The sequence below is a fragment of the Poromitra crassiceps genome, assembly GCF_964638095.1.
Source record: "Poromitra crassiceps genome assembly, chromosome: 25".
In the NCBI taxonomy this organism is placed as follows: domain Eukaryota; kingdom Metazoa; phylum Chordata; class Actinopteri; order Beryciformes; family Melamphaidae; genus Poromitra; species Poromitra crassiceps.
Window position 1 is genome coordinate 13,213,257 of NC_139649.1, and position 17,425 is coordinate 13,230,681.

General features: G+C 43.1%; 1 protein-coding gene across 4 annotated transcripts in view; it reads right to left on the reverse strand.

Annotated features, from left to right (window-relative positions):
- The window catches only part of arhgap9 (Rho GTPase activating protein 9), a 58,255-nt gene extending 41,136 nt beyond the window's left edge, over nucleotides 1-17,119 (reverse strand). For 2 of the 4 annotated variants that reach the window (XM_083660771.1, XM_083660768.1), the window contains exons 1-2: nucleotides 16,898-17,119; nucleotides 4,489-4,626 (exon numbers count right to left, since the gene is read on the reverse strand). The gene's annotated coding sequence lies outside the window, so the exon portion shown is untranslated. Of the gene's footprint in view, nucleotides 1-4,488; nucleotides 4,627-15,442; nucleotides 15,542-16,897 lie in introns of those variants that run through there. The other 2 variants (XM_083660769.1, XM_083660770.1) reach the window with 2 other exon arrangements.
- Between the last annotated feature and the right edge of the window lie 306 nt (nucleotides 17,120-17,425).

The window sequence follows — 17,425 nt, forward strand, 5'->3', positions numbered from 1 at the left end:
TGGAGGGGGGCGGGGTTAGCTAGCTGAGGGGGGCGGGGTTAGCTAGCTGAACCTTGATAATCCCGCTGTTATTAAAGCACAGGAATGAATCTGTGAGCACCACGCCGAGAGAATGACAGTAATCTGTGCCAGCATATGGGCGGACAAACGCACGACTGCCTGGCTCACACAGGTAGACAGACAGTTCACTGCAAGGCAGGCAGCACGCAGGGATATTACATCCACATGTATTCTAATGAATCAAGAGACGTGCCATTGAACACTTGAACACCAGGTATAGTCTAGCTCTAGATAGAGTAGAGTAGACAGACATCTGGGTCCGTCACATTGCATATGGGTGGATGACGTCTGCACAACTGGCTTCATTTGTATCAGATTACTATAACAGCAGGGGTCCCCCTACAATTGGCCCACCAGGCCCACAAGGAACCCTGCCAGGCCAGAAAAAATGGCATGGGGGGATGGGTGCTTTTACAAATCTCAATCCAAACCTTTATATTACAATACAACAAAACATACATTGGTGTTGACAGTCAAGTCAAGTCAAGTCAAGTTTATTTATATAGCCCTAATTCACAAGCATGTCTCAGAGGGCTTCACAGAGAACATGTCTAGCTAATTCTAGCTGACACAACAGTAGCGAATTACAGTAATAAAGATAACACATTGAACAATTGATAGAGAAATATAGAAAATATAGAAATATAGGAGAGAGCAGAGGAGAGAGCGGGAGAAGGGAAGGAGAGCAGGGGGAATGTGGGAGAGTGACGGGGTGGGGAGGGAATGGGAAATGTTGGAGGGTATAGGAGGTGGGGAAGGAGCAAGAGGAGAGCGCAGGAGAGGGGAAGGGGGGGGAGAAGAGAGCAGGGGGAGGGAGGAGGCGGGGAGAGAATGGGACAGTAACATATAAGAGCACTAAATATTACACCGTAACACCAAATATACATTCATTCAAATCAATCAATAAGCATTATGTGATCCCTTTGTTTTAAGTCTTGAATATTGAATATACCTAGCGATCCAAAATTTTGAAAGCAAATATAAATTGCAGACCGCCTTCTGCGCCATCTGACCGAAGCCGACTGCGGCAGTACGCCATCCACGCTGTGAGCTGCGGGATGGTCGATTTAGGTTTTGTTTTTGGTGGGTACCACCAGGCCTGGAAAGAAATCTAGGGGAAACACTTAAGGCCCGATTATACTCTACAGAGCCTTCTGTCCGTACTCTGCGTTCATTTCGTGCGTATTTCTGTCTGTCATCTGAAAGCTTACGGATACGCATGAAACGGAGCAGAACCACACACACACACACTCACACATTTGACTCTCTACTGCCCACTGGTGGATGTATTGCTTAACATGATACCAACGTGAAAGACGCATGGAAGTATGTGGGCAGTGACGATTACACCGTTTGAAACGAAAAAAATGTTTGTATGAAAATGGAGTATAAATGAGCCTTCAACAGTTTTTTACACTTACAAATTTTGACCCGCCCACAAGTCGATTTTACATTTGTGTGTTTAAAAACATACAGAAATCCCACTGGGCTTTCAGTCAAGAATTTCAAATAGGCTCATATACAAATCACTTAGGACATAAGCATTTGCATCTATTCCAGCCAAAAGGTGAATCTGCTACTGTTCAAATGTGCATCAGCATCTGTGATAGCATTGACACTTGCCCATTCATCACTAAGATGTGGCGGTAATTTATTTTAGACATGTATCCAGTAGCCACTAAATATATTATGCTGACATTCTTTGTAGGAGATAAGAGATCAATAAACAATAAACGCTCTTGATGAGCTGAAGAAGTATTGTTCTAGTGATTCTCGTGCTAAACAACACTACTACTCTGGAGGGACAGAGGTGAAGTCAGACACAAAGCGAGTGAGCAAACAGGAAACCTCATATGCACATCAAAGCTCAAACCACAGTTTGGGTCATATCCTTTCCATCGCGCCATTTGTTTTTTGCAGTAAGGTACTGTGCACAGTTCAGCAATAGTGATTTTAATCTGATTTTCCGTACTACATGTCTTTGTTAGTGTATGGGTGTTTATGGCCAATGGAGTATGTTGCTGTAATGTTGAGTTGCCCTTGTGTCAACTGACCACGTTTGCAGCACTGTGACTAACAGTATACCTCCCAAGCTTACAGAGTAGTAGTTGTATTTAGCGCTACAATCCTGGTCAATGTCCCGTGAAATATGTTACAATGGACATTTAGATGTGTGTTACCATTTAGATGTTAAGCAGTGTTACATTAATTTTGTTGTCAACCAGTGTTGGGCAAGTTACTTTCAAAATGTAATATACTACATATTACTAGTTACTTTCATTTGAAAGTAATACGTTACTTTACAATATTACTTATTACACTACTTTTGCATTACTTTTACCAAAACAACAGCAGCAGCAGAATGACATTGCCGCCCCGGAATCATCCCGAAAAATAATTTCAACCGCCTTGAAGTCAGTGTAAACAATCCAAAATTCTAAATGTTGTTCTTTTCCTTTGTTATTGTCATCTATAGTGGTTATTTGCAAACAAAACACACAGTTTGATGAGGAAATGATTGTATCTTTTTTTAAATATGTGCTTTGATTTAATAAAATGTAACTATATTTGTAACTTGAGTTACTTGACAAAGTAACTAGTATAATATTACTGAAATCCTATAAGTAATAAGTTATATTACTGAGTTACTGCTAAAAGTAATATATTACAAGTAATATGTTACTTTTGTAATGAGTTACCCCCAACACTGTTGTCAACACATAGCAAGTCTAGAGACAAGGTAACAGGATGCCCATTCATACAACCTGTCCAAACTCGCCTGTCCCCGACCGTTTTCCTGTGTCTCTTCACTGCCCAGAACAATAGCCCGTTCAAAAATGGCCTAACTTGTCAATTCAATGCAGTTCACTTATGAGGGCAAAGTAGAGCTTTCTTGCTCAGACGCAGGAGCCTTCGTCATGGCAGGTATAAATCAGGCAATCTAATTAGAGTGGGATTAAAGTGGGAGTCCCTAGCTGTATCATTCAAGAGTTTATGCACTATAATTAACCACATCAGCTCAGACGGACATAACATTGGCCTTCCTCACCATATGCTTCTCAGGATTTCACTTTGTGTGTGTCTGGTTCACACTACTCATCTTATTTTGCTATTTGAACGGAACATCCCCAGTCTGATGTTATTGCTCAAACTCTCAAGTTACAATACAGACTCAACCAAAACTGATAAAACAAGGTTATTATTTTCCGACAAAAAAATTCAGTGGCACAGTAGCTATGAAGACAGAATGACAACGAAAGTGAATACAAAACACATAGAATTTATCTGTAAGAAGATTCAGAAGCGAATTGACTCGCTCCGTAGACTTAGATCCTTTGGTGCTAGTAGTCAGATTCTGTCACTTTTCTTTACCTCTGTTACTCAGAGCGTCATGTTGTACTGTAGTACGGCTTGGTTCAACAGCCTATCGGTTTCCCTGAAAACCAAGTTTTTTTAGCCAGTTAAAAATCTGTGCTAAGATTATTGGCCAGCCTGTAGAGTCTGTGTTTCACTCTTTTAAAGAAGCTCAAATCAAAAGCATGCTTAGACTAGCTACCAGTATATCCTCGGACTCCTTGCATGTTCTGAATGGAGAATACCAACTGTTGCCCTCCAGGAGACGCTTTAGAGTCCTGAAATTTAGACGCAATAGACTGAAGAATTCTTTTGTACACCAGTCTATTGGTCTGCTCAATCAGAACAGGTTAACTTCTTGAACTGCTTGCCTTCTGTAATTCTGTGGAATTAGTTCTGGATGTCTTGTCTTTGTCTGTTGTGTCTTTCATGTGTAACTTTCATGTCTTCATGTTTTTTATGTGTAACTCTTGAACGGAGAATGCCATTGGATGCAAAACAAATTTCAGCCTGCTGACAATAAAGTTGTATCGTATCGTATCGTATCGTATATAGATTATGAACGCTAAAATGATGATGCAGTAAAAGGTGGGCGGGGGGGCGGGGCTAGAGGCCACACCATGTTTCTATTGGCAGGTCAGATGGCATTGGATTGGACGGGGCACTATGCGTGCGTGACACAGCCAAACACACGGAGAGGACCATATGGTGTCAGAGACACACACACAGGCACCCTGTCAGGCCTGAGAGAGGCTATGCCAGTGTGGGCCAGGGGCTGAAGGCACGACTACACCAGAGGAGGGGGGGCATACAGAGAGACAGAGAGACAGCAAAACATAAGCAAGGAATATGAAGGAAACTGAAGAAAAAAACTGCTTTCAGGAGAGAGAGAGGGAGAGAGACATATAGAACGAGTGTTACAGTACAGCACGTGTGTGTTTTGTGTATTTGTGCGGTTTGAGTGCTTTCAGTCAAACTCCAAAGGAAGCGAAAGAAATGGTGAGTATAGATTTTGTGCACGCGTGCGAGAAAGAAGAGAGAGGTGGAAAGAGAGAAAGAGGGAAAGCAACTCACCATGGTCCTGAAGTGAGTGTGTCTGTCTGTCTGTCTGTCTGTCTGTCTGTCTGTCTGTCTGTCTGTCTGTCTGGAGTCACACGAGGTCACAGCTTACACTCTGCTGTCAGCATCCTGCATGCAACCCAGCTGATGAACCTTCAACACAATCAAGATGAAGAAAACCATTAGGATGAAAGGCTCGTTGCTCTCTGGGCAGAGTCTGGCTGCTGTGGTAGACGATACAGGAGAGAGGTGCTGCTGGAGTAGGTGGGGCAGAGCGTAAGCTATAGCTCACCACCCCCACACAGAAAACAACAATCTCAATCACACACACACACTGACTTAATCCTATGCCAGCTGAATGATCCGGCTCTAGTCACTGCACCCCTATTGACCCGATGGTATCTTCCTTCCCCTCCCCCATAACCAGTGTTGGGGGTAACTCATTACAAAAGTAACATATTACATGTAATATATTACTTTTAGCAGTAACTCAGTAATATAACTTATTACTTATAGGATTTCAGTAATATTATACCAGTTACTTTGTCAAGTAACTCAAGTTACAAATTGAGTTACATTTTATTAAATCAAAGCACATATTTAAAAAGATGGATTGTTTACACTGACTTCAAGGCGGTTGAAATTATTTTTCCGGGATGGTTCCGGGGCAGCGAAGTCATTCTGCTGGTGCTGTTGTTTTGGTAAAAGTAATGCAAAAGTAGTGTAATAAGTAACGAGTTAGTCTACACAGAAAGTAATATGGTAAAGTACTTTCAAATGAAAGTAACTAGTAATATGTAGTATATTACATTTTAAAAGTAACTTGCCCAACACTGCCCATAACAGTGACAGACAGATAGTTTGTGTGTCTGAACACAATCCATCCTCAGGAGGCATTGAAGGCCCGCCTATACTCAATAGTTGTGGGTAGGAGGGGGGGGGGGGGATTGATACAGCACAGTATTGCGATATTTTGTGTGTCATTATATCGTATCGCACGAATGCCAAGAAAGTATTCCAGAGAATGAGGAGAAGGCAACGGCGATTTCATCAGTCGGAAAAATGACTGGTCCAATGAGCACAGAGAGGGACTAACGATTAGCCAATAGCATCAATAAACAGTCAGAGCAACAGGCAGGACTAACACTGTCGGCAAGCTGTTTCCCGTTGTCAAGTGCACCGAGAGAGGAGTAATAATAACAATGGCGGCCCCTATAGACGGGATAGACACCGTATCGATTAAAGGTACCAACGATTCGTTTGAAATCCGAACAGCACTGAAGGATTGAAGGAATTGATTCAAAGGAGAGATGTTGTTTGCGTTCTCCTGACTGGATTCGATTCAGGCCGATACGTTGGTCTCTAATGATCGGTTAGGGAAACTGTAATTCCCCTGGGGGGGTTCCCCTCATGAGTGGAGGCAATGTCAGACGACAAGATGGAAATGGAGTGTAACGAGTTGACAATTCAGTCTGATATCAGGCTAGTGATGTTAGCATTTAGCCACAAGCCAGATATAGCGGTACTACTAAAGATTTAAACCGGACGGACAAACCCCATCTTTATTTTGTCACAAACACCATTTGGCAGCCAGTACACACACATGCTTTGGAGGCACCGTGAAATGTGTCCTCCGCATTTGACCCATCCTGGCTCGTCCTTCATGGTCAGGTCAGGAGCGGTGGGCAGCTGCAGTGAAGTGCCCGGGGACCAACTTCTTCCAACCGCCACTGGTCAGACGACGATCTTCTGCATGTTTTTAGTGGGGGGTTATATATGGAGGAACCCCAGGGGAGCACGGGGAGAACATGCAAACTCCACACAGAAAGGCCCTTTTTCCACGAGATAGCCCACCTGGGCCGTGGGCACTGAGGACATGGGGAGAGGGAGACACACCCTCTGCGCCCACAGCGTGCCCAGGCGGGAATCAAACCCAGGAACTTCTAGCTTTGAGGCGACTGCGCTAGCACCGCGCCACCGTGCCCAAAATGCCCTTACTTCAAGTGTAAAATGATGCCTGAACCCTAAGACACGCTATTGAATTACTCATTTATGGCCAGAGAGTTTCTTTAAGAAGCCTGTGTGCATCAAACTCCAGCACACAGGCAGGATGGGCGTGGAATGACGGGTTGTTGGTGGGATGTTTGGTGTCATATCATATCATATTCATTCCATAAGTTTGAAGATGAAAGAGGACGGCTTTTTAATCATCATGGCTACATGGTCTTCAAAGAGAGAGGAGACACGGGGAGCAGTAGTATAGAGTGAATGAGGAACATCAAAGGCTTTTCTCACACACAGGATACACACAGGAAACACACACACACACACACACACACACACACACACACACACACACACACACACACACACACACTACTGTATGTCGACTACTGTATTTAGACAGGACTATAACACTGTATTATGACCTAATTCTTCAGACGAAAATGAGAAAGGGGAACAAGTTGCTCCATGTGATACATACTGTCCAATGACTGTAGTCCTCACCACTGACCAGTGACCACCACAACACACAAAAATAAATCTAAAGAACCACCCTAGCCCTAACCCATTTGAGGTGGACTGCAAGGAAAAGGTTATGGCTCATTTCCACCACATTTTACAGCCCTGCACAGCTCGTCACCACTCGGCTCTACTTGTTTCAACCCGAGGGACGTTTTGCTTCCACCGCTGGTCATCTGCCCCCGCCCACACCTGGTCATCATAGCGACCACATATCTGCCCTCCGCCCATATTCCGAAGTAGGCTATAACATATAACGTTACAATTAAATCCATACACAGAACTTTTAAACTGTCAAAATGTGACAATCGGCCAGGAGAATGGATATCACTTTGTTCTTAGTCAAACTCACATGCAGGCACAGCTACAAAGGGCTTCCTGAGGAGCGGATTTTTTTCTCTCTCAAAACAATTGAAAACCACCGTCATGTTAAGCTGAGTAAGGAGATCGCTTTTATTTCACCAGAGCCGAAGGCAGCAACACAAAAGACTGATGGAAATAACAGAAGAGAAGGTAAGCTCCACTAAACTGGTATCCAGCATTGACAGTAGATAGAGTAGACACGATTCTGCCTGACCAATCAGTCGTCTGCAGTGTTTTCACGTCACCGTACGGTACCGGGTCCACAGCGCTAGAACTTCAACAAAGCAGGGACCAAAACTAGCACGGCTCAACCCCGACTCAACCCGGGCTGGCCAGGTTTTTGATCGGTGGAATGAGACAGAAAAGCGAGACGAGCTGGGCGGGGCCGCGCTGATACCAGCGGTGGAAATGGGCCATTAGTCTAATGCAGGGGTGTCCAAACTTTTTTGAATGGGGGCCAGATTAGATTGTGTGAAAATACCAGGGGGCCAGCTGCTTATGATATGGGTTATAAAAAAATGAAAATCACATACAATACAATTGTACTCTAAGGAATTTAGTTTACCATCGGAAAACATTAGTTCTGCCTGTATTGTTCCTACTTGGTTGTCTACAAAGTCCAAACTGTATGATAGGGGTGTCATCGTTACTGTAAGTGAATGAAAAAAAAAAAGCTAATTGAACTTGCTTGATTGACTGTGTGGAGGGCCACATACAGTATATTTTGAGAGACAAGCCGAGGGCCGCTTCAAATCGGTCAGAAGGCCGCAATTGGACTTTGGAGATGCCTGGCCTCATGACATATGAGTTGTTCACAGTAACACACATCATCACGCTACCTGTATGTGCATGACGGCTATTGTTTCTCATGAAAACAAGCTTATGGTTTGTCTGCTCAACTGGTTGTGTGACTCGTAATAACTTTTTGGTCAAGTAAACAGTTATATTCTTCGAAGGTGACTTATGGCCTCATCTGTTCACACCATTATGTTAGGGCTAACTGCTGCTAACACACGGGTATGTCTGGGAGGAAGCAGGGAGGTGCCTTGAGATTTTGCTCACCTCATTGTTAAACAAAAAAGTATGCATCCTATAATAAGAAGGCAGAAGAGACTGTGTGTGAGTCAGCAAATTGTGTTTTTGTTTTTTAGTGGGGGTTCCTATCTGGAGGTAACCCCAGGGGAGCACGGGGACAACATGCAAACTCCACACAGAAAGGCCCTTTTTGACGACCCCTGCCCCCTTCGCGCTGAATCTTTCAGCAAGTGTAAAGAAAGAGCACCCCTGCGGGTGACGTAACGGAGCCGGATTTTTAAATAAGGTCATTAGGGCCGATTAATGTGCGAATGTGCTGATTAATGGCTGAACTTGGAAAGCCTGCGCAATGGCTGCGCAGCCTCCACCGCCCGAATCAGCCGGTGCGGAGCCTCCACCGCACGAATCAGCCGGTGCGGAGTGTCCGCAGTCGGGCTGCAGTTGAGCTGTTGGGGGATGCCTCTCCCTGGACTTCCAGGGAGAGGCAAATCATGTGGGCATGTGAGGACATGGGAATGGGCAGTGGCGCCGGAACGAGTTTGCAATAAGGGGGACACAATTTTTTTTTTTTTTTTTTTTTTTTTTTTTTGTTATTGGCGCCCGAAAAATTGACGTTTCTATGGACGTTTGGATGATTTTTAGCCATATTTAGATGAATATCTCATTTTAAATTAACATTAGGATTATACTGTAGTGATGTAATTATTCAGTATTTTTCCTTTTCTCACTCACTTGGTGACCTGCTCTCCCTTTAGGTCATTTCATAATTACACTACAACAGACAGCAACACAGGCAGAAACACTGAACTTATTATTATTATTATTATTATCACTTCGAAACACAGTGCAAAACTTGTCATCTCAACACAAAAATAAAATAACAATAACCGTATACGATTATAGCAGCAGCCAATGACAGTGAGTGCAGTACAGAGTCCAGGTCTGTCTGTCGCTCAGGTGTAATAATCCCACAATGATCACGGCTTTAACAAGTGTCACAGGCTGTGTAAACAGTGTAAAGTGGGCTCTCTGTAACTTGATCCCTGGGTCTGTCTGTCTCAGGTGTAATAATCCCACAATGATCACGGCTTTAACAAGCATCACAGGCTGTGTAAACAGTGTAAAGTGGGCTCTAAGCGTCAGGGGCAGTTGGCCCCTCAGATTAAAACAAAAAAAAAAAAAATTTTTTTTTTTTTTTTTTTTTTTTTTAGGGGGACCAAATTTTAAGGGGGACAAAATGTCCCCATGTCCCCCTTGTTCCGGCGCCAGTGGGAATGGGGACACACCCTCAGCACCCACGGCGGAAATCGAACCCAGGACCTTCTTGCTGTGAGGCGACAGCACTACTACTGCGCCACTTTGCCTCCTGGCACGTTTTGATGAAGATTTGCATTGTGCAATAAAGCAGGCCTGCTTGGTACTTTCGGTGGATGGATGTAAAGAGAACAGCCTTTTTTTCCCGCTATACCAGATTGAGAGGAGCCAGACTCTCCTGCGCTGGTACAGCGCAAAACAGAGATAGCACTATTCCATACTTTTAACAATTACTGTAGTGTCAAGCGCAATGTGCGCCTGCACCAAAACTGTTGATAACCACTTAAGAAAACAGAATTTCTTAATATTCAAATTCATTTCAAAACATTTGGCCCGCCCTCAACCTAGTCCACTACGGTCGCTCTCTGCCCGATGACCAGCTGTACTGAAGAGAGCCATGTGATGGAGCGTTCACGTTGTCCAATAGATATTCACTCATAACTACTAGTGCTGATGTCTCTCTCCCCACATGAGACACACACACGCCTCGAGCCAAAACAGCCTTTCATCCTCCCAACGCCATCATGCATTATTGATGACCACACGAGAGAGACACTGAAACACACACTAGTCGTGTTTCCATTACCCTCAGAAATGCGCAAAATCTAAATATCGCAATAGAAATTGGGTAATGGAAACACGTCAATTTCGAAAAACCTCCCAAATATCGCAATTATTTTGCGAAAAACTGTAATGGAAACACAGCTACTGTTTCCCTTTGTGACGCTTGCTTGCTTGCCTGCATGTGTGTGTGTGTGTATGTGTGTGTGTGTGTGTGTGTGTGTGTGTGTGTGTGTGTGTGTGTGTGTGTGTGTGTGTGTGTGTGCACGTGTGTGTGCGTGCGTGCATGTGTGTGTGCGTGCGTGCATGTGTGTGTGCCTAAACAGGTGGGCTGGAGTCTTTCCTCATTGGAAAGTGTGAAAATGATTAGCTATGTAAGTTTTCAGTGAGCCAATAAAATAGCTGAGAGTAACGCAGCCATTGGCTCATCGCTGCGACCAACATCATGACAACAGCTTTTGCTACCAACATCATGACAACAGCTTTTGCTACCAACATCATGACAACAGCTTTTGCTACCAACATCATGACAACAGCTTTTGCGACCAATAACAATATCCAGTCTCCTATTTTTTATCCAGTCTCCTATTTTTTCCTTTCCCATTATACATAACATTTCATACGTGTGATATGCCATCATTTCAAGCCTCTGTGACGAAACAGTCACAGACACAAACAGTCCTGTTAACAGTGAACTTTGTCTACATCAACACATAGTCTTGATGTGTGTGTGTGTGTATATATATATATATATATATATATATATATATATATATATATATATATATACACATAATGCATATATGCTTGACATAGGCATACAGTACACTGCAAAGTATGTTCAACTATTGAGTCTTAAAATTCTATTTTTCAGCCAATGGGATGAAACAATTTTAGTTTCCAATACAAACCAAATAGTTTCAACAGTCTTCTTGAATCAAGTAACATTACACTAATAGGATGACCATTTCAAGGGTTTTTCCCCTTGTTGGTTTTAAGAATTTCCTGGTGGCTGCCTGGCTGGTGACTGCCTGGCCGGTGGCCGGTGGCTGGTAGCTGGTGACTGCCTGGTGGTTTGTTGCTCAGCCTGTGGGAACGTGCGGCGCGCTACATTGATGTTTCTAATGAAGCGCGCTGAGCTGCATTGATCCAGCAGGGATGAGAGTGAGCTGTCAGAAGCTATCAGGCAAGTCAAAGAGCCACTTTCTGCCCTGTGCAGCTGATGTGAGCACAGGGAAGAGCAGCACAACCTCCCAAGACAAACACTACAGAGGAGGCACACATGCAAGCAGCGCTTTGATGCCTTCGGACTGTGGGTTGAAGGGGTTGTGCATTATAATAATTATTATGTCAGATATTAAAGGGATGTTTCACCCATAATACATTATACTCTATTTTGTTATGTGACGTGACTGATTCCCCAAGAAATATTTCTCCTATATAAAATGCTGTTTATGCTGCTGGATGAAACAGTTTTTCCAGTGGTTTTTGCAATAGGAATGCTGTATATACAGTAAATATTTCGTTTGAAGCTAAAGCCCCTGCATAATAGAACATTTAAGCTACATTATACTGGATTCATTAATTTAATTTTGATAGCCTATATGGCTATCAAGAAATTAGACGATCACTGTGAAATTTAGTTTACTGTTTTGTGTGTGTTATATGGGTTGCACTCCCCTACGGGACAATAACGATGGTGCACTTCTACACCTCCATCGTTGAGTCCATCCTCACCTCCTCCATCACCGTCTGGTATGCTGCTGCCACTCTCAAGGACATTAACAGACTGCAGCGCATCATCTGCTGTGCTGAGAAGGTAATCGGATGCAACCTGCCATCCCTCCAGGACCTGCATGCCGCCAGGACACTGAAGTGGTCTTCAAAACACCCCCTCGGCAAGAGACTGAGGTCTGCCAAGAGCAGAACCACTCGCCACAAGAACAGCTTCTTCCCAACCGCCATCAGCCTCACCAACAAGGCCCAAAAACCCCTTCCACCAAGGACCACACCAACATCCCCCACAAACCCCACTACCTCCTCCTGAACTCAGCTGAACCCCCCCCCCCCACCCCCACTGATATGATTAATGCCTATTTAACTCAGACTGTAAATTCAATGTAAATTCATATTTAATATCCCCGGAACACTCCTACACTCATGTACATATTGTATATTTGATGTGAAATACAATGCTAAGAAGAGTGTTGTTATGATCTGTAGAACGAAAGAGGACCGGGATCTTGCTTTTCCTGTTTTTCTTTTGTCTGAGCATGCTCTATGTGTCTGTGATAAAACTAAATATCTGGGCCACTTCCACTCCTGTTCTGATGATGTGAAGATCACACTCTTTAGGGCTTACTGTACCCCTATTTATACTGCCCCCTTGTGGGTAAAGTTTAAGAAGGTGAGCATGCATAAACCTCAGGTTGCCTATAATGACTGCATGCGCATCTTGCTGAAAAAGCCCAGGTGGAGCAGTGCTAGTGACCTGTTCTGTAAGGCGGGGGTGGCCACTTTCCAGGCGCTCCTGAGAAATCTGAGGTACAGGTTCATCTGTAGATTGAACGTGTCTCAGAATGTTATCATTAAGTTGCTCACTGATCCTGGGCTAAGCACTGTGAGATACCAGTCACATATGTGGAAACTCTGGTATGACTCTCTTTTATAATGTACTTTTGTTCTTTTATTGTGCTCTTATGTGCTTTTTGTAATTGTGTATGTGACATCTATGGACCAAGTGTCTGTCAATAAAGGTTTGATTGATATTTGATTTGATTGCACTTGCAATGTTGTGATTGCCTTTTAGTTATCTTTCCTACTTCTCTTTATCTCTGTATATTGACCTGACCACTACGCTGCATACAGGCACTAAGACAAATTCCTCGTATTTAACTTGTATATTGTGAAATTAAAATATATATATATATTGTGGCAATAAAAGTGATTCTGATTCTGATCAAGTTTATCTCATCTCTCTCATGATTAAAGTCCTAAATTCCCACATCGCCCTGCTGTAAAGTACCCATGTTTAATACAATTTTGAAACCTGTGGTGCAAAAGAAAAGGTGAGAGAAGGTAGGAAGTATGAACGGACGAGGGAGAGTCTCAAGCAGAAGAGTTGAAATTAAAAAGAGGAAGGGTGAATGTAAGTAACAAGTTGAGTTGACACTTTGGGGCCTCTTCTCCTTCCTCTATCTGCTTCTCATCATCCTCAGGATATTATGACACACACACTGCCTGCGTAGAGAAGGCACACACACACACACACACACACACACACACACACACACACACACACACACACACACACACACACACACACACACACACACACACACACAGACACAGACACACACACACACACACACACACACACACACACACACACACTCTGTCTCAAGAGTCTCCACATCGTGGTTTCAGTTGGCTAGGTCTCACCCTGACACACAACCAGGCAGTAAGACAAATCAACCCAGAAGCTGTGTCTGACTGTGTCTTAATGGGCACCTTGTATACAGTATTTTGACAAGGCATTACACAGGAAGTCGAATGGTTAAATAAGATTGCTTTATGTAGGGGAGAGCAGGGTATTTGATCACACATTTCACTCATTGGTGTATTTCTCACTACTACTGAGAAACAATATTTTTGGGGAACACTTTATAATAACTGCATGCTACGAAACACTAAATAGGCTACTTAGTTATTCAATATACTGATGCGGACATTCCTTTCTTTACTTTGAGTCTCTTACTCTCTTTTAATCCAGCAGCAGTTTTTTCAACTGGTGGGGGATGTGCGGGGATGTTACAGTATTTAGGGCCGCAACCCTATATATTTTTTTAAAGAAATCCATAAATTTATGGAGAATTAGAGGGTTATTGTGCTTTTGGCTTTAATTGAGTGTACCTGCACTGTAAATCCTGTGTTAGATACTGTACAAGTGAGTTCATTTCTTGTTATTGTGCTGTTGGCTTTGAGTGTCCTGGTGGCTGTGCTAGCCTGTAAACCCTGTTGAGATGCAGGTGAGTGTATGTCTTAGTTATTATTCTGGCTTTAATTGTGCATATGTGCCCTTTATGCAGCCAGGCCCAGGGGCCCCGTCATGTCATAATCCGCGTATGGCAAGCATCACTTACTATGAGGTGAGACTGCTGTTTTGTTAGCATTGGGAAAATGAAAGAAATTCTAACCTGTAGCTCAATGTAGTCGTTGTTACTGAAGTTTTTGTCAGCAAGCCACTGTTGCGACAGGCAGCTGATGTAAAACACTATATGACTAAAGGGACTCAAGGGGTCGCCAAGTCATCAACTTTAAAGTAGGAAAATCACGACAATTGGTCACAAACGGGCTACTTCGTTTTTCAACATACCAATGTTCAAAACGGTTAAAAGCAATAAGTACAAATATAAAAGACAAATAAAAATGCAGCCATCTGTCAGATGTGGGAGTTTGTGATGGTTTTGGAGAACATCCTAAAACTATACGCTGACAAACTACTGTATGGTGTCTGTCCGCAGTACAGAGCAGATGACGTTGACACTATGTGGTCTGCTATTCTCGTTCCCCGAAGAAGGTCACTGCTTTACTTGAAATGATAGCGCGCGCGCTATCTCTCTCACACACACACACACACACACACACACACACACACACACACACACACACACACACACACACACACACACACACACAAATATTCGAGAGCGGAGGAATAATCCAACTCATAACATACACAACATACCGCTATGTAAAACACTTCAATCTCTCCATCTCTCCTTGACGTGACACTAACCACAACAGCAGACTACTATGGAGGTCACTAGTAATCACAGCCAACTTGCATTGTAACCTCCTTGCTAATACTGCACATGGTACAGTGCACTTTTTTAATCAGCAAAGTTGCAACTGGCCAGTAATCTTTCAAGCCTGCGTGGTCAATACGAGTGACCACCACTGGCTAAAGAAAGGGAGAGCAAATCCCCTGCTTTGCATGGAATTAAGAAAGATTATGAAACAGTAAAAAAAATGCAATGCCTCAAACTGTTTCTGTTTGATACAATATGAATGGGCTTTGGTTAGGTATAAGTTACAGTAGCCAAAGTGGCATGCAAATCAAAATAAAAAAACATGCAAATATTTCAGTACAAAGACAAAGAGGACTTTGTACCGGACGTTTACAGCAAAGGTGAGATGAGAAACGATGCTGATGGGGAACTTTAGGAGAGGATGTGAGAGTGCACCATCATCATCATCTCGAGGACTATAGGTACACAGAATACAAGAGAAAAGAGAAGACAAAGAAAGTACAGATGATGTCAGAGGCGAGGATGAACAAGAAGCGAAAAAGGTTGTCTTTCACAGGAAATGATCTGGAGGCCAGGGGAAACACTGCACACTGTTAAGTGAGCTGTTGTAGAGCTGAGCTAGTCCTTGCTCTCGTATAAATGCCCCAGCTGAGTTCGATGCCTCAGAACGGTTGTACTAGTAGTAATGTATATTAGTTTGACTTACGGAAACATGATCCACTTTTGACAAATTGGTTGTTGCCGAGTAGTTGTGACATGTGTAAACTAAACTAGTATTGAATTAATTTATACAGATGGGTGACATTATTATCCTACTATGTGGCAAAACATTGCTGCTGCTGCAACAGTTGCGGAATTATAACTTTTCTTCGCTCAGTCAATTTTGAGAGGAACATTCCAACACATATATTGAAATTTACTCACACATTTGGCCTCTGAATTGATAAACAATTTATGGAGTCCAAAAGTTAATTTGTCAAGATACTGTACGTATCAGAAACGGGTTCCATAAATGTGCATAATTAGGACTTAAATTGCCTCAAACCATATGCCTGTCACAATGACAGGCACTAATCTATAGCTATTGCCAAGGCAAGAGCACATAATAGCCTGTGTGCTTGCTTGCTTACTGGTTACTTTGAATGAGAGTTAAATGTACATGGGTGTGTGTGTGTGTGTGTGTGTGTGTGTGTGTGTGTGCGTGTCCACCTATGACATGACATCACTGATCAGTCTTGTCACAATGCCTCCTTGTGTGCACTCTTATGACATCACTTTTTTAACATCATCACTGATGACATCACAGATGACATCACACATCATTAGCTAATTAGCCTAATTAAAAAATCTGGCTCCATCAGGTCATCCCCTTTACACACCCTATAGGTTTCAGCCCGATCGTACGTAAAACGGTACTATAGCTGTGACCCAACACAGAACTTGAAACAGACAAACATACATACTCAATAGTAGATGAGGACCCTAAAATAATGTGACCATAACAACTTGGACAATATTAAACGTTCGGAAAATAAATGGGCTACATGAATCATAGCCTACATTATAGAATGCTACTATAAAACAGTAAAACTATAAACCATTATAACACCCTTAAAGGGAATATTATATTAATATTGTAGTGACACCACTAGATTATAAACCTACCAGAAAGTAGTACGACAATAATAATATAAACTCGCTGCAGACTCACATACGACACTTCCGAAATATGATAGTGATTCTTCGTTTGACACAGAACATTTTAGCCATACAATGCATAATGCTATCTAACGCATAGCTTACAACAGAACGCTCACCTTTAGATGTGTACAGAGCAGGTCGATCAGCATCACCTTGAAGCGACTCGATGACACCGACAGCTCGGTTGGGTTTGTGGAGTGAAGTGCAGAGTTGCGCCTTGGTTTTTTTTAGTTTCTCTTGGCTTTGTCATGTGATGATGGAGCTTTGAACAATAAAACCATTGAGAACTTGACGCACTTCACTGGAAGCATGGGGCTCTCCTCTGTATGCTGCTGAGGAACTGCTCCGTGCACTTTTGCAATGTAGCAAAAAAGTTGAAGTGCAGGTGGCGCTACTGGAGCTTTAAGCGGATAACAAAATAACATACGCTGTATTTCCCTGGCTTTTGATTGGTTAAAACCGTGGCCATATGATTGAACATGGAACCAATCACATTACCTGAACAGCCGACGTCAGGGTGCGCGCGGTTAACTGTAAAATGACGCCCGAAAAGTAAAGTGCAAGCAAGCTTCGAGAGAGGACTCCCGCCCGGCGGAGCTACAGTGTAACCTCGAAACAAGCGCACCCTCTGCTTGGCAGCGGCA